The sequence below is a fragment of the Bos grunniens genome, chromosome 1 (assembly GCF_055505025.1).
Source record: "Bos grunniens cultivar Pamir isolate PY7600 chromosome 1, Bosgru_T2T1.0, whole genome shotgun sequence".
Lineage (NCBI taxonomy): Eukaryota > Metazoa > Chordata > Mammalia > Artiodactyla > Bovidae > Bos > Bos grunniens.
Genome location: NC_141165.1, coordinates 41,482,522 through 41,505,046, shown reverse-complemented (window position 1 = coordinate 41,505,046; position 22,525 = coordinate 41,482,522). Strand labels below are relative to the sequence as shown.

Genomic DNA, 22,525 nt, shown 5'->3' with positions numbered 1-22,525 from the left:
TGTGTGACCCCATAGACATCAGCCCACCAGGCTCTCCTGCCCCTGGGATTCTCCAGGCAAGAACATTGGAGTGGGTTGCCATTTCCTTCTCCAATGCATGAAAGTAAAAAGTGAAAGTGAAGTTGCTCAGTCGTGTCCGACTCTTAGCGACCCCATGGACTGCAGCCCACCAGGCTCCTCCATCCATGGGATTTTCCAGGCAAGAGTACTGGAGTGGGGTGCCATTGCCTTCTCCATGTATAAGCTTAAGAAAGTATAAATAATAATCATATAGGAATTACACATCTGTACCTCTGTTCTTGTCAAATTTATCAGTCAGTTCAGTCGCTCAGTCGTGTCCGACTCTTTGTGACCCCATGGACTGCAGCACACCAGGCTTCCCTGTCCCTCACCAACTCCATTCATGTTCATTCACATATTTGGCTGTGATTTTGCTTGTTTTATGTTAAAGTATCACATGTAATAATACACTGATTCAGTTAAGCACGAATTTTTAGTACACTGAACTCTGAGTAATACTGCTGCTGCTGCTACTGCTAAATCACTTCAGTCGTGTCTGACTCTGTGCGACCCCATAGACGGCAGCCCACCAGGCTCCCCCGTCCCTGGGATTCTCCAGGCAAGAACACTGGAGTAGGTTGCCATTTCCTTCTCCAATGCATGAAAGTGAGAAGTGAAAGTGAAGTCGCTCAGTCGTACCGACTCTTAGCGACCCCATGGACTGCAGCCTATCAGGCTCCTCCATCATGGGATATTCCAGGCGAGAGTACTGGAGTGGGGTCTGAGTAACACTGGACCATCTTTATTAGCTAAATTTCTCTGTTGCAGCACCTTTTGAGGCCGGCAGAGGATAATGGCAAACACACTAATGAAAGTATTCCACAAAGATTTCTGAAATATGTTTTTCAAATTATTGAATTCATAATGTTTCAGGAAGTCTCAATTTAGAGGCACACACATAATTTTTAAAAATAAATTTATTTCGTGTAAAACATCTTCTAACTTACCTATTTCATTCCTCAATAATTTATTTTCCCAGAATTATTTTAGAAAACATATTACTATATTGAGGTTTGGTATGTGGATATGGATATATGTATGGTGTGTGTGTTTACACATATATACACACATGTAACAGTTCAGTTCAGTTCTGTCGCTCAGTCGTGTCTGAATCTTTGTGACCCCATGAATTGCAGTACACCAGGCCTCCCTGTCCATCATCAACTCCCAGAGTCTACCCAAACCTATGTCCATTGAGTCAGTGATGCCACCCAACCATCTCATCCTCTGTCGTCCCCTTCTCCTCCTGCCCCCAATCCCTCCCAGAATTAGGGTCTTTTCCAATGAGTCAACTCTTTGCATGAGGTGGCCAAAGTACTGGAGTTTCAGCTTCAACATCAGTCCTTCCAATGAACACCCAGGACTGATCTCCTTTAGGATGGACTGGTTGGATCTTCTTGTAGTCCAAGGGACTCTCAAGAGTCTTCTCCAACACCACAGTTCAAAAGCATCAATTCTTTATTGCTCAGCTTTCTTCACTGTCCAACTCTCACATCCACACATGACCATTGGAAAAACCATAGCCTTGACTAGATGGACCTTTGTTGGCAAAGTAATGTCTCTGCTTTTCAATATGCTATGTAGGTTGGTCCTTTCCTTCCAAGGAGTAAGCGTCTTTTAATTTCATGTCTGCAATCACCATCTGCAGTGATTTTGGATCCCCCAAAAATAAAGTCTGGCACTGTTTCCACTGTTTCCCCATCTATTTCCCATGAAGTGATGGGACAAGATGCCATGATCTTAGTTTTCTGAATATTGAGCTTTAAGCCAACTTTTTCGCTATCCTCCTTCACTTATACATATATATATATAAACATATGTCACACACATATATGTATATATACATACATATTTTTTTGTTTACTTGTGTTTCTCCTATTACGGATTGGCCACACATATTTGGAATTATTACTTACATTGACTCCTTGCCAATCTCAAGGACCCAGATTAACCAAATGTATATACTGCTTTTGTCTGCTTAAAGTAAGTTCTCCCTACTGTCTTATCAAAATTCAAGAGATCCAGATATTTTTAATATATAATGACTTATATTTCATTTTCCTGGACTAAGAAGATGAGTTGTGCACTAAGAAATGTATTTTGCAATGGTGAACAGTTAATATTGAACTGGGACAAAAAATACTTAGAGAAACAACTTAATTCATACTAGAGATAAATAATATCTATCTATTCTGAGGAACAAAAGTGAGTGAATCACTCTGAGACTAACCTATAAAAATCATTCCTTGACAACAGTTATGTACATGTGGATTTAGCAAGACTGTGGTAGATGTGTTCCTAACAGGAATCCTTTGGGTTATTGTCCTTTTTTCCTGAAATTCTGGGGCTTACCTTTTTCTATATTGATCAGATTTTTATTACAGGTTTTCATGTAGCCAATTAATATACTGATTGGCTGCTCTATAACGAACTTTAGTAAAAGAAAAGAAAGTGTTCCATGGAATGCACCCTCTATGTGGTTATGGATCGCTCGAACTCCAGAATTCTGAAGTCGAGTAACATACATGAGTCCATCATCTCTTAAGACATCAAATTGACAAGTGATGACATAGGTCAGGGGTAAACCATGCAACTTGCTGTCATCAGCTAGCAGTGGTGAGCTTTCACATCTAGAATCCCTGAATATTTTTTAGTCAGCTCTGAACTACCATGAGTTGGAGTCTTATAAATGTGATCTTTCTTAAACTTCTCAGGGAGCAAAGAACTCCAATTAACAAATTTGAACAGATTGCTTGATTCCAGAGGAATGTGTTGGTTGGAAAGCATTTCTTTCTTAAGTGATCTGTTTGTAGTAAAATATTCACTCCAGAATCTGACCATGAGTAACTTGGGCAGAACTGGATAATGTGCATTTTCTCGATATGATGGTAAACCGAAATCAAAATTCTGAAGGGCAGGATATATTAAAGTTTGAACCTTGAGCTTGATCTTGACATCTGGATCTTCTAAGAGCTGAAAAAAATTAGAATGTTATTTAAATAAATCTCAAAGAAAAAAAGAAACAGCTACAATGCAAAAAATGTATCCTTAAATTTAAAATTCTTAAAAATACAACATAACAACATTTTGATAAAAAATAAACGTTAATATTAAGCAAATTTTAGTACTAGATACTCATAAATTATAAAAGCAACTTTTAATATCCAAGGCAAAAATAATCAGTCTTGATTGTGTAAGATAGACTGCATAAGATCTTTTATTTTTATATGAATTTCATACATATGTAACCTAGATTTCTAATTTGAAGCATTGCACATATTTAATCCTCTCTTTTCCATTATTAAGAATATTTTACGTATCTAAGTATGTCAACAATCATTGAGAGGGGAAGGAGATGGCTCTAATACTGAAGAGATGTTTGTTCTTGCATAAATCTACACCATGTGGAATAATTTTTTTATTTCTTTGAGCATTGCTCTGTCTTTTCTAGGGCTAGTCCCCATCTTTCCAGGAACAGTAGCATTTTATAGTTTCCTTCTAAGTTAATTTTCCTGCAATATACTTCTGCTACTGAAACAAAGAAATTATTGTATTTGTCATAAAATATGTATTTAGTAACCCATGTGTTTTCTTTTTTGAACAACAATATTTGGGCAAATTAAAATGTTCAGACTTGCAAAAGGTTGTTTTTTCAAACACTACCAACTGTATCTTGTGTTAATATATGCCTGGAGCACTGGCCTACTCAAGAGAAGTCAGACTGATTAGCACACTTTAGTATAGCTTACACATCACTCAGAGCACCGGCCAGGACTTCAGGTGCCATTTGGTAGTGGTGGTGTGTATCCAAGAGAATGTTTTTAATAACTAATCATTAAGTATGATGTTTCTTCTAAGAGGTTTTGTTTATATACAAAGTTAAAAATCTCTCTTTTTACTATTAATAGCTTACTATTAATAAATTAACTAATAGTTTACTATTTTGCTTCATCTTTAAAGATGTTGAATATTATCTTTAAACAGTTTAATTTGAGATTATCATAAGATTTTTTAAATTTAATTATTTATTTGGATAATTGTATTATATCTATTTTAATGTTAAACCTATCACATTATCCTGGAATAAATGCAAGATAATCATGCTATGCTACCTTTTTATGTATTGCTTAATTTTTTGGCTAGTATTTCATTTCAGAATTTTGTATCTATGCTCATAAATGTGAATGCCTATAATTTTTCCTTCTTAAAATGACCTTGTCAGGTTAAGAATCATGACATATCCACTTCTCAAAATGCAACATTTGTTAATTTTCTGAATTCTTTTTTAGAAGTAGAGATATTTGTTTTAAAAATAAATGTTAGAGTTTGTGTTTAAATCTATTTTACCCTTCACTAAGTATGTGTCTGTGTGTAAAAATATTAAAATGACTATACAGTTGACTGATTTCATGATAGTAGGATAATTCTTGTTCTATATTTCTCCTACAGTCAGTTCTTCCTTTGGTGAATCTTTCCATTTCATCAAATTTAACAGCATAGCAGTAAAAGTGTTCAAAGTATACTATTGTCCTTTTAATATCTGTGAGATACGTAGTTATAGTCCACTCTTCATTCTTTATATTGGTTTATTAAGATTCTCCTCTTTTTTTTGTTTTGGTCTATCTCACCAGAGATTAGAGCTTCCCTGATGGTTCAGTAGTAAAGTATTTACCTGCAATGCAGGAGGGAAGATTTCCTGGAGAAGGAAATGGCAACCCACACCAGTATTCTTGTTTGGAAAATCCCATTGACAGAGGAGCCTGGCAATTAAAGTTCATGCGGACACAAAAGAGTCAGACACAACTTAAGCGACTAACCACCACCACCAGAGATTAATCAGTGGAAGTACATTTATTGACTTTGCTGATTCTATTGTGTTTATTTTCAACTTCATTTGTATGTTTTCTATCTCTCATATCCTTACTTCTATTATTTTATCTTTCCTTCTAATTTTTAGGCACTCTTTTTTTTTAATTTCATGAAATAGTTGCTGAATGGTTCATTTCAATGATTTTTATATATTTAGTTAAGGCTGTATATTTTCCCCTGGATATTGATATAGATGTATTTCATAAAGCATAATAATAATATTTTCATTGTATTGTGAAAGTCGCTTAGTGGTCTCTGACTCTTTGCTACTCCGTGGACTATACAGTCCATGGAATTCTCCAGCCCAGAATATTGGAGTGGGTAGCCTTTCCCTTCTCCAGGGGATTTTCCCAACCAGGGATTGAACTCAGGTCCCACTCATTGCAGACAGATTCTTTACTAGCTGAGCCACAAGGGAAGCCCAAGAATACTGGACTGGGTGGGAGTTCAAATATTTTCACATTTTCATTGTTATTTCTTCTCTCACACTTGGATTAATCAGGAATGAGCATTTTACTATCAAAACATAGACTTTTCTCTTGACATTTTATTGGTAATCCAAAGTATTATGCTAACTGTGGATAGAGATATAATCAAAATAACTTGATTTCTCAAATTTTATTGTGCATACAAATCACTTTGAACCCTTGCTAATATGCAAATTGTTATTCAGGAACTCTGTGATAAGAGCAATAATTCTGCATGTCTAATAAGTGCCCAGATACTGCTGATACTGCTAGTCCACAGACTATGCTATGAATATCAGAGGTCTATTCAGTTTCTGTTCTTTGAATTGATTGAGACGTGGTTATAACCCTGTATATGCTTGATTATAAAAAAAAAAATTTTGTGTGCTTGAAAAGAATGTATTTTCTGATGATTATTATTTTATGTTCACTGTTAAATTTATTAGCCAAGCTGTTCTATTACTGAAAGAGGTTAGTAAAATTCTTCCAATTTTGCTATTAATTTGTCAGTTTTTCCTTTATTTCTATCAGTTTTGCTCTGTGTATTTGGAGACTATGTTATTAATTGCATATAAGTTGATAGGATTTTTTTTCATCTTCCAGTGGAATGGAATTAAAATTAGGAATGTTGCATGCTAACTCTAGTGATAGGTTTTCCTTCTAAGACTAATTAATCCCTTGGACTGCAAGGAGATCCAACCAGTCCATTCTAAAGGAGATCAGCCCTGGGATTTCTTTGGAAGGAATGATGCTGAAGCTGAAATTCCAGTACTTTGGCCACCTCATACGAAGAGCTGACTTATTAGAAAAGACTCTGATGCTGGGAGGGTTTGGGGGCAGGAGGAGAAGGGGACGACAGAGGATGAGATGGCTGGATGGCATCACCAACTCGATGGACGTGAGTCTGGGTGAACTCCGCGAGTTGGTGATGGACAGGGAGGCCTGGCATGCTGCAATTCATGGGGTCACAAAGAGTCAGATATGACTGAGCGACTGAACTGAACTAAACTGAATCTGATTATAAAGTATTAATGGTCATACTAATTAGCATTTGCATGACATACCTTTTAATAACTTTTTAATTTCCATCTATCTGTTTACCTATATTTTATTGCATCTTTCACACAACTTATGGTTATTTTAAAACTTTATTGTTTCCTTATTTTATATTCTACCAGAAGTTTTAGTACTTCTACACTAAAACCTTTATTAATATATTTGGTTTAAATTTATAAAATTTATCTATTATTGTACATTCTGTTTATCTCACCTATTCTTTTTCTGTCTTTTGTATTTTTTGATGTATTGTCTCATCATTCTATTTTCTTGTAATATCTTTTTATTTGTACTTTTTTAAAAGAAATTTTTTATAGGTTACACTAGGAATTAAAATAAAATTCATTGATTTATCAATGTCTAATATGAATAGTTTCTTTTTATCTTCTTAGATAATAGAAAGCTGTTCAGTTCAGTTCAGTTGCTCAGTCATGTCCGACTCTTTGCGACCCCATAAATCGCAGCATGCTAGGCCTCCCTGTCCATCACCAACTCCCGGAGTTCACCCAGACTCACATCCATCGAGTCAGTGATGCCATCCAGCCATCTCATCCTCTGTCATCCCCTTCTCCTCTTGCCCCCAATCCCTCCTAGCATCAGAGTCTTTTCCAATGAGTCATCTCTTTGCATGAGGTGGCCAAAGTACTGGAGTTTCAGCTTTAGCATCATTCCTTCCAAAGAAATCCCAGGGCTGATCTCCTTCAGAATGGACTGGTTGGATCTCCTTGCAGTCCAAGGGACTCTCAGGAGTCTTCTCCAACACCACAGTTCAAAAGCATCAATTCTTTGGCGCTCAGCCTTCTTCACAGTCCAACTCTCACATCCATACATGACCACAGGGAAAACCATAGCCTTGACTAGACGGTCCTTTGTTGGCAAAGTGATGTCTCTGCTTTTGAATATGCTATCTAGATTGGACATCACTTTCCTTCCAAGGAGTAAGTATCTTTTAATTTCATGGCTGCAGTCACCATCTGCAGTGACTTAGTCCCTTCATGCATGTGTTATTGTCAGTTTTTAATATTAATTTCTTTTTATTTTTAAAATCATAAGAAACAGCTATTAATGTTTTGTACAGTCAACATTCATTTTCATTTTTGGTTTGTCAATATATTTACGAATTTTTTTCCCTGTTCTTTATATATTCCTGCCTTTTGACCCTTCATCTGGGGTTAAATTTCTTCTGCTTGAAATAATCCTCTTTAAAATCCAAAGGCTATTATGTTGGGTTGTGAACTCTCTTGAATTTTATTTGTAAGAAAAATACTAATTTTGTCCTCAGACTAGAAAAATATATTCATATTAGTCTTTTTCTAGTGCTTTTTCTGTGCTAAGTCATTTTAGTTGTGACTCTATGGATTATAGCCTGCCAGGCTCCTTTGTCCATGGGATTCTCCAAGCATAAAACTGGAGTGGGTTGCTATGCCCTCCTCCAGAGGATCTTCCTGACCCAGGGATTGAACCTGCAGTTCTTGCATTGGCAGGCAGGTTCTTTACTACTAGTACTGAATGGGAAGCCCTTTCACCATATGCTTAATGACTATTCTCATTATTTTGTATTTTCTGTCTTTTAATTTCTCTGTTCAAAATACAATTTGTCTGACCTCTCCCAATATTCTATACTGTATTGCAGTCAATACATTGACCACCTTCTACACTGTAAAACCAAGAATGAACTCCAACATAAACTATGGACTTTGGATGATTATGAGGTGTAAATAGAAATTCATTAACTGTAACAGATGTATTACTCTGAGTGGTAAAATTGAAAATGAAGGAAGTTATGTTATGCATGGCAGAGTGGATATTGGAAATTTAAAAAAAATGTTTAAGCTATGCTTTATCTTCACTGCTATGAAGACTTTTCTGTAGTGTGGTGAGCAGGGGCTACTCTCTCTAGTTTTGGTGTGTGGACTTCTCATTGTGGTGACTTCTCTTGCTGTGGAGCATGGGCTCTAGGGCAGATGGCTCATTAGTTATGGTTCCCAGGCTCTATAGCACAAGATCAATAGTTGTGGGGCATGGGTTTAGTTGCTCTGTGGCATGTGGGATCTTCCCAGACCAAGGATCAAGCCCATGTCTCCTGCATTAGCAGGTGGATTCTTTATACCTGAGCCACCAGGGAAGTCCTGGAAATTTCATATCTTCTCAATTTTTGTATGGATCTAAAACTGCTCTAAAAGTACAAAATCTTAAAAAAAATCCCTACATTGAATGCCTAATTTTGATAGCTAATATTTTTACTTATTGAAGTTCTTGTTTATTTTTCAAATAAGTCATATTACTTTATAACTTCTTCCATGAATATATTTCCAAGTTTTAAAATCTATTTTTATTTATATTAAACAGATTCTATTAACACATTTATTCTAAGATAACACTATCTAAATCTGGGTGATTATTTTCCTATGAAATAGTCCTTATTTTCCTCTTTGTCTGTCTACCTGCATACCTTCAGATTTCTATTGATAATTAAAATAAAAAATTAGTTTTAGGGTTAAAAATGAAAAAAGAGTTAGTTTTAGGAATAAATTGAAACCTAAAGTGACACTACCTTCTTGAAGTGATGACCTGTTTCTGGTAAGCCTACATACACATATTATATTATACCATAATATACAATATTCAAAATATATGTTATGAATGTACTCAGATAACATACCTTATTCTGATTTCCTAATTATGGTTATTGCTATCATTTATTGATTTCCTCTCACTAAAAATGCCTGTAAACTATATAGGAAATTGTTATCAGGATTTTACATAAAAAGAAGTATTAAAATATGAAATTACTCTTCATAATTTTCCCTAAATAAGTACAATGAAAAATAATGACACATTGTATTTATAATATAAATGTACAAATCAAAAGTTATTAAATGAAAGATAAAACATGGTGGCTCAGGTGGTAAAGAATCTGCCTGCAATGCAGGAGACCTGGGTTCCATCTCTGGGTTGGTAAGATCCCCTGGAGAAGGCAACCCACTCCAGGATTCTTGCCTGGAGAATTCCATGGACAGAGGAGCCTGGCTACAGTCCATGGGATGACAAACAGGCACAACTGAGCGACTAACACTTTTCACTTTTCAAAGAATACATAGTAAGTGAAAATGCTGAGCATCTTACCTGCTGTGTCACTGCTGCAGCTAAATTCCCTCCAGCACTGTCTCCAGAGATACCAATTCTTTCAGGATCTACACCATAGCTTTCGAGAATCTGGGGGTCTAAAAACCATTTTAATGCAATGTACACATCTTCAAATTGAACTGGAAAATGATGCTTTGGGGCTAGTCTGTAGCTGTAGATAGAAAAACAATATTTCTTCAATCAGTGATATTTTGGTCATTTAATTTAATTTTGTTTTTAATTAAATTTTATTCTATTTTGAGATACAGTTGATTTACAATGTTGTGTTAGTTTCAAGTGTACAGCAAAATAGCTCAGATGATACATACGCACATCTCCATTGCTATTCAGATTCTTTCCACATATATGTTACAAAAGAATATTCAGTAGAGTTCCCTATGCTATCATCAAGTCATGCACTAAAACTAGGTTTGGACTCTTGATCCAAAATCTAAAGCAAAAATTTGTTTTTCACCAACATAATATTTGTTGGAAAGCATGTTTTTCTTAATCATAAGATTTAACAATCTCTAAATATCATATCTATAAAATCAAAATTTGAAGTTCAAATATTAAATTTGGTTCAATCTTAGGGGGAAATCTTTTTAGCTGCTCTCTTAGCTAAAAATGTGTACAGAATGATTATTTTTGATAATTGACATATTGTTTTTTTAAAAATCAGTCATTATTGTTACTTGTTTCTCCAGAATTACTTTTCAAACTTTTCAAAACATTTCAATTTGACATGACATTATTACATTAGTTTATTAATTCCGAATTATCTAAGGTCTAACTTTAAGTAGATTCTCACATGGAATGTGTTCTATAGAAAATGTAAATGCTTTTCCTACTCTTTCTAAACTGTGAGTTAGAATGGACTTTGAGATAGTTTCTGTCTTACCTTTCATGTTTAACATGAGTAACAGTTGCTTTTATCAAAGGAATAAAACTTCCAGGCACCATTCCAAGCACTGTTACATGTATTATAACAATTAAGCCCATATCAATACTGAGATATGCAAATTATCATTTAGAGTTAAATATTCTTTAAAATATCACACAGTTACCAATTTGCAGAGCCTACATTCAATCCCAGTCCTCTGGCTTCAAAGTCCTTATCCTTAATACTCTGCTAATTATAGGCAAAAAATCCAGAGGTGGTGGTTAGGTCCATGTGATATGTGTGTGTGTGTGTGTGTGCATGCATGCTGTCATTTCAGTTGTGTCTGACTCTTTACAACCCCATGGACTATAACCCATTAGGCTCCTTTGCCCATGGGATTCTCCGGGCAAGAATACTGAAGTGGTTTGCCATGCTCTTCTCCAGGGAGTGAACTCAGGTCTCTTATGCCTCCTGCCTTGGCAGGCAGATTCTTTACCACTAGTGACATCTGGGAAGCCCAAGTCCATGTGATACTGTTGGTTAATTTCACTTGATCTATTTCTTTATAGCTTTTGTCCTCTTCTTGAAATATGTGTACATGTGTTTTCTCTCTGATGCTGGACTGGAAAGCCTCTGATAGTAGGTAGGTTTGTTTGTCCATAGTTAATGTCATCAGAGGCATGGATTAATTTGGCCATATTTAGACACTCTATAGTTGAGTATATTTTGATATGTAAGGCATATGACCTAAAATCAAATGAACACAGCTCTTACTTGGTTGATATGATGACTGCATCAAGTCTGTCTGCTGTCCATCTTGACAGAAGGTCATAGGTATAATAATCTGAATAAAAAAAAATATTGGACCACTTATAAGACTTGAAAAATGATACTGTTAAGAATAATGTTTACTATTGCAGCTTTATGATTACTTCTTGAAATACTACCTAAAGAATCTAACTCTAGGATCATGTTGATCAATGCTCATATTCATCTCAACAGAATGTGAATCATTCCTTCAGTGATCCTTTCACTTGACCCTGGTCAGCTTTCCTGTCCATTTGCCAAAGTTTTCAATGGGCTAGTCAAATTAGCTTTGTGTTGCTGCCTATTATGTGATTTTGCCTCTATGTGATTACAGGCTGGGAACGAAAATTTGAAGAGAATATGTTTTATAACGTTAAGGAACTCAAATCTATGGGGTATAGGGGCAACAATAAAAACAAGCAAAAAGATAGCTGCTTTAATTGAGGTGGGTAGAAAGATATGCTAAAATATAGGAGGGAAGTCTCTCATTAATCTTTCTACTGGTTCTGAGTAGAATTTAGAAAGGATTTGGGGTCCTTTCTAAATTCAGTCCATGGGGTCGCTAAGAGTCGGACATGACTGAGCGATTTCACTTTCACTTTTCACTTTCATGCATTGGAGAAGGAAATGGCAACTCACTCCAGTATTCTTGCCTGGAGAATCCCAGGGACAGAGGAGCCTGCTGGGCTGCCGTCTATGGGGTCACAGAGTCGGGCATGACAGACGCGACTTAGCAGCAGCAGCAGCAGACTAGAGATTGCAAATTTGTATAAATGCTTTCTATGAGGAGTCTGTACATATAGGTGTGTGAGTTTGTGTGCGTGTTTTGAGAATTGGCACTCATGCAGGTACGAATTTAGCAAAATAGTTTAAGGATCAAAGCTTTGAGCAGTTGGGGCCATTTGAAAGACAAACCCATCATAGTAAAAAAAAAAAAAAGTTTAAAAACACAACTTTATCAATAGCGATGAACAATATCACCTATTCATGGTAATCATTAAGTAGCACTCCCTCAATTACTTTTTATGCTCCCTCTGCCAACAGGCAACCTCTCCACTGAAGTCTTCCTTTTATTCCCTCTCATAGCGAGACTTAATCCTCCTTCTGTTTGCTGGCAAAACTTTGCCCTTGTGTCTCTTTCAGTATTCACCCATCGTAACTGAGTTAACATCCTACCATTCTACAGTTCCTGACCTCATAAAATCCATGAAATTGTCCATGAGGCTTTCTTTTAACATTTCAAGATTCCTTCAGCTTTTGGTACTAAAACACCCTCTTTCCTGATATTTTCTTCTCTCTGCTTTTCTCTTCTATCTCTAACCATTCTTTGTCCTGTGGAATGACTGTCATCTTTTCTTTCACTATTGAAAAATAGTTTCATGCCAACACTCACACAACCTAGAACACTGGCAATTAGAATCCACTTCTGACCTAGGGAGCTGAGGCCCTGCTCTGGGCCCTGCATTTTAAAGAACTGTTTGGATTTTTCTGGTTGCCTGCTTCACAATAAGGTATAGACCCAACAGAGAAAAGTGGCATGTCTTACCCTTACAAACTATACTCTCATACCCTGGACCTTGGGTCTTGAACAGAATCTTTCTACTTTTAATCCACAATCCTCTCTATGGTGATATCCTACATGAAAAAAGGCACTAAATGTCAACTTTCAACATAAAGAATCATCTATTTTTCTGGAGTACATCTTGATCTGGGGAAGGGATAGAAATTCTCTTGGAAATAAAGAAAAAAGAAAACACAACCTATTACTTAGTCCTATGCTCTTAAGCAGTAGATGATTTCAAGAAAGTAGACTATACCTTAACATTTAATTTAACTAACTGGGAATTTTTTCTACCTTTATATGAACCCCTTTGGATACTTGGAAAATAATCATTTCAGTCTTGAAGAATAAATCTGAAGTTTCCAGCAGTATGTTAATGAGTTCAAAAGACAAAAAGGGTTTTTTATTTCCTCTGTTCAGTTCAGCCACTCAGTCATGTCTGACTCTTTGCAATCCCATGGAGTGTAGCACACCAGTCTTCCCTGTCCATCACCAACTCCTGGAGCTTACTCAAACTTATGTCCATCGAGTTGGTGATGCCATCAAATCATCTCATCCTCTATCATCCCTTTTTCCTCCTTACTTAAATCTTTCCCAGCATCAGGGTCTTTTCCTATGAGTCAGTTCTTCACATCAGGTGGCCAAAGAATTGGAGTTTCAGCTTCAGCATCAGTCCTTGCAATGAACATTCAGGATTGATTTCCTTTAGGATTGACTGGTTTGATCTCCTTGTAGTCCAAGAGACTCTCAAGTGTTGTCTCAAACACCACAGTTCAAAAGCATCAATTCTTCGGTGCTCAGCCTTCTTTATAGTCCAACTTTCATATCCATACATGACTACTGGAAAAACCATAGCTTTGACTAGATGGACCTTTGTTGACAAAGAAATGTCTCTACTTTTTAATATGCTGTCTAGGTTTGTCATAACTTTTCTCCCAAGGAGCAAGGGTCTTTTAATTTCATGGCTGCAGTCACCATCTGTAGTGATTTTGGAACCCCCCCAAAATAAAGTCTGTCACTGTTTCCATTGTTTCCCCATCTATTTGCCATGAAGTGATGGGACTGGATACCATGATCTTAGTTTTCTGAATGTTGAGTTATATATATCCAAGATGGAGGAGTGGAAGGACATGCGCTCAACTTCTCCTTCAAGAACTCCAAAATTACAACTTGCTGCTGAACAAGCATCGACAGGAGAATGTTGGATCCCACCAAAAATAGATATCCCATGTCCAAGGGCAAAGGATAAGCCCCAACAAGACAGTAGGAAGAGTGAAATTGGATTTAGAATCAAACTCCATACTCCTCAGAGATGCTTGGAGGGCTCAAATAAAACTTCGTGCACATCAGGAGAACCCAGAGAGACTGAGTCAGACCTGCCTTTGAGTGTTTGTGTGTCTTCTGCAGAGGTATGGGTCAGCAGTGGCCTGCCACAGGGCAGGGGGTCTGGGTGCAGCAGACCTGGATATGGCATAAGACCTCTTGGAGGAGGTCACTATTACCCCACCATAGAGCCATCAGATCTTACACAGGACTGGGGAAACAGACTCTTGGAGGGCACAAACAAAACTTTGTGCACATCAGGACCCAGGAGAAAGGATCAGTGACTCCACAAGAGACTGACCCAGACTTGCCCATGAGTGTCCAGGAGTCTCTGGCGGGGGCATGGGTTGGTGGTGGCCTGCTGCAGGGTTTGGGGCACTAAGTGTGCAGTACATGCACAAGACCTTTTGAAGGAGGTTGCCATTCTATTCATCACCTCCATGATAGTCTGGCCTCAGTCAAACAACAGGGAGGGAACTCAGCCCTGCCCATCAACAGAAAATTGGATTAAAGATTTTATTTCCTAAGTAGCTTAATCTCCATTCTGTAAAACTTGTAAGTTCTGTCAGTGAGTGATAAGATCAGAAGCTCTCATAATTTTTGTAACAAAAGTGTTTTAAATTCTATATGTTAATAAACTTTTATTTTGACTGAGATTTCAAGAACATTAATTCACACTGCTTGACTGAAATGAACTTCACAAACAGGAACATGATATTTAATTTTTAGATGATAATATGATAATCATATACATTATATGAAGTGAATCATTCAACATATCATCCTTACCATTGCTACCCAAACACCAGCCACCACCATGAACATAAAACAAGCCTCTTCTTAATGATTTTGTCTCCATTGGGGCACATATATATGGACAGGAATGTTGTTAAATGTTGTATCTCTCACAGTTATATTTTTATCTGATGTTGGTGAAACACATTGAATACTTGAAAAGAATAGGATGGCTTCCATGACGTGGCTTAGTCCCAATGTTTCAGCAAACAAGGCCTAAGATGAAACACATTCATATACATGTGTATTCTAAATGTAAAGAGCTTTTGAGCCAAGAATTGCACATTAATCTTCAACATGATCATAAGTGTTAGTTATGCAGTCTCAGAAAAATCAGCCATGACACCACCAGAAGATATATGAACCCAAATGCTTTATTACCATATGATGAATGAGCATGAATGACATCAATCCTTCTTATACATTTACCCAATAGTAATATTAATATGGAATATATAATTCTCTGTTAAATACTATCAATATCCTGCAGACCCAGGCAAACTCTTCATTCTCAAAAAAAAAAAAAAAAAGAAAGAAAGAAAAGAAAAATCAGAGTCAGATGGAAAACTTGTTATAAAAGGACATCCTAATTATGACCAACCTAGATAGCATATTCAAAAGCAGAGACATCACTTTGCCAACAAAGGTCCGTCTAGTCAAGGCTATGGTTTTTCCTGTGGTCATGTATGGATGTGAGAGTTGGACTGTGAAGAAGGCTGAGCACCAAAGAATTGATGCTTTTGAACTGTGGTGTTGGAGAAGACTCTTGAGAGTCCCTTGAACTGCAAGGAGATCCAACCAGTCCATTCTGAAGGAGATCAGCCCTGGGATTTCTTTGGAAGGAATGATGCTAAAGCTGAAACTCCGGTACTTTGACCACCTCATGTGAAGAGTTGACTCATTGGAGAAGACTCTGATGCTGGGAGGGATTGGGGGCAGGAGAAGAAGGGGACGACAGAAGATGAGATAGCTGGGTGGCATCACTGACTCAATGGATGTGAGTCTGAGTGAACTCTGGGAGTTGGTGATGGACAGGGAGGCCTGGTGTGCTGCAATTCATTGGGTTGCAAAGAGTTGGACACAACTGAGTGACTGAACTGAACTGAACATAAAATATGGCTGTAATTCTTTGAAATAGTTGTGAAGATGCTGGGGAAGGAAAAGGTTTTTGACTTATATTTGAACAGAAACTTTAATGGGAAAGTAGAGTTTGGATGATCAACTGAGCAAAAGCCCTTTCAGTCAGATAAAATTAGCTTAACCTAGAGAAAAACAAAATTGTGGTGTTAGAGAAATACAGGTCATTTGCTATTCCTATACTTCCAGACTTCATGAAGTTAAGTAAGAGGAAAGAATCCTTAAGAAGTATTGTACAAAATATATACACACTTATTAAAAGCAAAACAAAACCCAAGAAGCTATGATACATATATTGAGAATTTATTTTTTTAAAAATTATGAAATATTTGAAAGTACAGCCACAATGTGAATAATGATACTTGCATTATTTTAATTATGAAAATACTATTCTTTAGAATGGGCTTACCTGATGTCTCAGATGGTAGAAAATCTGCCTGTAATGTGGGAAATCTGACTTAAACCCCAGGGTCAGTAAGATCCCCTGGAGAAGGGAATGGCTACCACTCCAGTATTCTTGACTGGAGATATATAACAAACTCATAAAAATAAGAAGTAGACTAACACTTCCACACACAAAAGACTTCAGTACCTGTTTCATCAAAGGTATAGAATGATTGGGATTCTAAGGAACAAAAATATTCATTTTCAAATATATAATTTCAAAAAAATGGCAGACACAAAACAATGGTGGAATAAACATTGTTTTAACCTTCCTTCGTTTCTCCTCATTTTATAAAAATGATGGTAAAAAAGAAATCTTGATGGTAATACAATTATGCTAAGGAAGCAAAATACAATTGGCCCTCCATAGTTTAGGGATTTGATCTGCGGTTGGTTGAATCCATGGATTTAAAATTCACTGACAGGACAATTAACTGTGTTCATTGTTCTGTACTGTTTTATATAAGGGGACTGAAAATCCACAGATTTGTTATCTGATTTGTTACCAATCTCCTGCCAGCTCTGATAATGAGGGACAACTGTATTATCATCTATACCTCTTAAAAAGGTGATTCTTTATATACCTCTTATAGATGATTCTTGATTATTATCAAGAATCAGAATAACAAAAGACCTAGTTCTCCAGGAAGACACAGCAATCCTAAAATGTGTCTGCATTCAGTAACAGAGCTTCATAACATAGGGAGTAAGAATTGAAAAAAACTGAAAGAAAAGACAGAAATATCTGAAATTACTAGTTGGCAATTGATACTCCTATCTCATTAATTGATAGAGCAAGTAAACAGGAAAATAGTATATAAAAAATTTGAAAAACACTATGAACCCAACAGAACTAATTGACATATTGAAAATATTCCACCCAGTGACAACAGAATACACATTCTTTCCAATTGCATGCAGAACTTTCACAAAGATGTTGTTGTTGTTGTTTAGTTATTAAGTCGTGTCTTTGTGTTCCATGGAATGCAGCACACCAGGCTTCCTTGTCCATTATCTCCAAGGGTTTGCCCAAGTTCATATCCTTTGAGTCAGTGATACTATCCAATCATCTCATTATCTGCCACCCTCCTCTCCTTTTGCCTTCAATCTTTCCCAGCATCAGGGTCTTCTCCAATGATTCAGCTCTTCACAACAGGTGGCCAAAACGTTGGAGCTTCAACTTCAGCATCAGTCCTTCCAATGAATATTCAGGACTGATTTCCTTTAGGATGGACTGGTTTGATCTCCTGGCAGTCTGAAGAGTCTTCTCCAGCACCACAGTTCAAAAGCATGAATTGTTTGGTGTCCAGCCTTCTTTATGGTGCAACCATATCTTTGACTATACGGACCTTTGTTGGCAAAGTGATGTCTTTGTTTTTTAATGCTCTGTCTTGGTTTGTCATAGCTTTCCTTCCAAGAAGCAAGTGTCTTCTAATTTCATGGCTGTAGTCACCATCTGCGATTTTGGAGCCTAAGAAAATAAAATCTGTCACCGGTTCTACTTTATCCCCATCTATTTGCCAAGAAGTGATGGGTCCAGATTGCCATGATCTTAGTTTTTTGAATGTTGAATTTTAAGCCAGCTTTTTCACTCTCTGCTTCCACCTTCATCAAGAGGGTTTTTAGTTCCTCTTCACTTTCTGGCATTAGAGTAGTATCATCTGCACTTCTGAGATTGTCGATATTTATCCTGGAAATATTGAGTCCAGCTTCTGATACATCCAGCCTGGCATTTTGCATGATATACTCTGCATATACTTTAGGTAAGCAGGGTGACAATATACAGCCTGTCGCACTCCATTCCCAATTTTGAACCAATTTTTCCACGTAAGGTTCTAACTCTTGTTTCTTGACCTGCATATAGGTTTCTCAGGAGACAGGTAAGATGGTCTGGTATTCCTATCCCTTTAAGAATTTTCCACAGTTGGTGGGATCCACACAGTCAAAGGTGAAAAGCAGAAGTAGATGTACCTTATGACATATTTTGGGAAAAAATCAGCAAGTTAAAAAGGATTAAAATAATACAGAATATGTTGTCTGTCCATTGTATAATTAAAATAAAAATCTGAAACAATGATTTATGAGGAATCCCCACATATTTGGAAATTAAACAACATACTTCTAAATAATTCATCAGTCAAGGAAGAGATACCTCTAGACAAATTGAAAAAAATTTTTGAAGCAATTGAAAATGAAATTATTCCATATCAAAATTTGTAGCGTACAGGAGAAACATTGACTGAAGGAAAATTCATAGCTTTAAATGCATATATTAAAAGAGAGGAAAGGTCTAAGGGAAGTGAGCTAAGCTTCCTCCACTAAGAATTTACCGTTAGATTATCAAATTAAACCATAAGTATGGAGAAAAGACGTAGGGCAAACAAAACCCCAGAAATCAATAAAGTCAAAATAGATAAATAAAACCAAAGATTTATCCCTTGAAAAGAAACTATAAAATTGATCAGCCTCAGATCAGACTAGTCAGAAACAAAAGAGAAGATGCTGCTTAGCAATATCAGAAATAAGTGAAAGGACATCACTTTACATGCTCAGACTTATAGGCAGCAATCAGTCTGTGCTCAGATCAATTGGCCTGGCCACTCAGTGAGACTAGTACTTGGAAAAGTATATGACGTTGAGGAAAGAGATTGAAGACGAAACAAAAATATGGAAAGATATACAATGATTATGAATGAGAAGAATCAGTATTGCTAAAATGACCATACTCCCCAAAGCAATCTATAGAGTCAATGCAATCTCTATCAAAATACCAATGACAGACTAGAAAAAAGAATTCTAAAATATGTATGAAAACACAAAAGACTCCAAAAGCCAAAACAATCTTGAGAAAAAAGAATAATGCTGGCTCTAACATGCTGTCTGATTTCAAACTATACTACAAAGCTACAGTAATCAAACAGTATGATATGAGAATAAAACAGACCCATACATCAATGTAATAGAATTGAGAGCCCAAAAATAAACCCACACTTATATGGGCAATTAATCTATGTCAAAGGAGGCAAAAATATATAATGGGGAAAAGATGGACTCTTCAACAAATGCTATTGAAAAAACTGGACAGCTACATGCTAAGAATCAAACTAGACTACTTTCTCACAACATATAAAAAGAAATTTAAAATATTTTAAAGACTTAATGTAATATCTGAAACCATAAAATTCTTAAAGATTAGGCAATATGTTCTTTGATATCAATATTAGTAATTCTTTTTGAATATGTCTCTGAGGCAAGGGAGACAGAAGAAAAAATAAACAAATAGGGCTATATCAAATTAAAAAGCTTTTGCATGGTGAGGAAAACTATCAACAAAATGAAAAGGCTGTCTACTGAATGGAAGAAGACATTTGCAAATTATGTAATGGATAAAAGGTTAATATCCAAAATATACAAAGATCATTAAAAATTAATCATGACCTTGCATTTGCCAAAAGCAGCTGACTTCACTTTTAATGATATGAACTGAAAATGAATTTGTCTAAGTACATATTTTGTTGACCTGATGAATAAATTAATAGAAAAGAAAGCCAGAAAAATCTTGTGATCAATAAAAAACATAACATTAATAAATTATTATTTTTCATTATAACACACAAGTTATATCAAACTATAGTTTTACAATTTGTAACTTTTGCTATTCATGTATTCACTATTACCCATATTTTATCAGTAATAAAATGTTTTTAAAAGAAAAGTTGTATGTTTTAATGCCTTTGTGCTTTTCTAACTTTTGAACAAGGGTTCTTGCCTTTTTATTTTGAATCAGGCTCTACAAATAATGTAGTTAGCTCCTCTTGATGTACACTTGATATGAATATTATGGATAAATATAGATGCACAGACAAGGGATGGACTACTCTTTTGTTTCCATAATGTAGTATTTATGTCAGCCATTGTCATGTACACTAAATGCACCTATTAAAACTGCAACAAAGCTGGTAGTTACAAAGGTGAAGGTATTTGATATTTGCTTAGCCTGATGCAAGCACTCCCAGGCTTGTCACACAATAGCAGCATTATGACTCAGCTTAAGGGACTAACTGTTGGAAAATTTATTTCCTGAGCTTCTTAGGCAGAATCTAAGAGAAATACAAAATAAAAGTATACTAAGATACAACTTATCATTATGTTGATAAAACAAAATTGAGAAAAATTACAACATACTTTGTTGAGAAACTGACAGAGCATGGATATTCTCATGTCTCGTTGGTTGGTGTGGACAATATAAACAGGGCAATTTTGCAATAATTAGCAAAATTCCAAAATGCTCAACAATCCCACTTCATGGATTTATCATAGACAAAACTCGGCCTCTGAATATTTTTCATGTATTATCATTTTATTATTCATAATAACAAAATCCCAAAAAGATAAAAAGCTTGAACTTCAATAGGCCTGATTAAGTGAACTATGGTTTATATTCATACTAAATCCTTTGCAGTATGTAAGTGAATGAGGGGGCTTTATATGTGAAGCTGTGGAAACATCTACAGGATATATAACAAAATGAAAAATATAAAAAACACAATAGAATACTTGCTATGTTGTTTCTCATGTAAAAATGAAAAGAGGATAAGAATATATGCTTTTTATTACTGTATTATAGGTATTATTTGTATAAAGAAGCCCCAGGATGAATCACAAGAGGCTAATAAACTGGTTTTCTTCAGAGGCCTGGGCTGAGGATAGAATGAATGAAGACAGGAATAGGAGCAGGAATTCTCAATGTTTACTTTTTTCATATTGATTTGATTTTTGAACTATATGGATGAGTGTGTGCCTGTTCAGTCATGTCAGTCTTGTCTGACTCTTTGCAACCCTATGGACTGCAGCCTGACAGGCTTCTCTGTCCATGGGATTCTCCAGGCAAGAACACTGGAATGGGTTGCCATGCCCTCCTCTGGGGATCTTCCCAACCCAGGGAGGGAACCCACATTTCGAGCATCTTCTATATTGCAGGCAGATTCTTTACTGCTGAACCACTGGGGATGCCCATATGGATGCATTACTATTCAAAAAATAAAATTTGTTTAAAAAAATTTTTTTACTGGAGTGGACTACATAAAACAGTAGTGAACTCTCCATTCCTGGAAATATGCATGTGGAGTTTAGAGATTTCTAGCGGTTGGACCTTTAGCAGCCTCCAGTCTCTACCACCAAACAGTCTTTGTTGATTACTCTTTTTAGTATATAGTGAAAGAAGGAGACAGGGACAGAATGAGAAGGCTAATTTTTCAGGGAGAGTGTTAGAGGAATAAACTGGATTAGGTTCCCAATGAAGTAGTCATAATAGAAACAAAAGATCCAGTGGCAATAATCCATTGCCACTAACTACACATCTTATGCTTTTTATTAGGCATTTGCAGTCAGCAAATATATACCATTAGAACCTATTAACATGCCTACTGTATACACTGTACTCTAAATCCATTATTAGTGTTTAAGTGTCACAGTTAACTAGAAGATCTCAAGCACATGATTTCTGAGTTTTGTAGGGAATTTAAAAATCACACAAAAGTAAAAGTAGAGAAAGTAAAACACGATTGTCACACAAACACACACATGCATGCACACAAATGACCACATTTTTACTCTACTGCTAGCAGAATAGATCACTTTAAAATTACAACCTGAATGTCTCCTTGGTCATCGTGTTAGCAGTCTGCTCTGAGATCGTTCAGAGGTATAGCATTTCACAACATGAGCAGAATTTGACAATAGGAAGCTAAGGCTATGTAGAACTTGCAGAAACAAAACAAACAAATTGGGAAACTTAGAAAATTTGCCTTTTTTGATTAGCACATGTTTTCACTTACCAAATATCTTGATGTTTGTAAAGAAGTATCTAACAGCATTATTTTCCATGGTTCTTCAACGTCTGGGAGGGGGTTATAAATATAAGCTGCTAGGAAGATTTCCAATATCAGAAAGCCTAAGGATGTTTTCCCCATATTGTAACTGTTCCTTTCCTAAGCA

The 22,525-nt window shown here is 36.1% G+C and overlaps 1 pseudogene; it reads right to left on the bottom strand.

Moving 5' to 3' along the window:
• Positions 1–2,300: 2,300 nt before the first annotated feature.
• LOC147379332 (arylacetamide deacetylase-like) lies at positions 2,301–22,509 on the bottom strand (annotated as a pseudogene).
• Between the last annotated feature and the right edge of the window lie 16 nt (positions 22,510–22,525).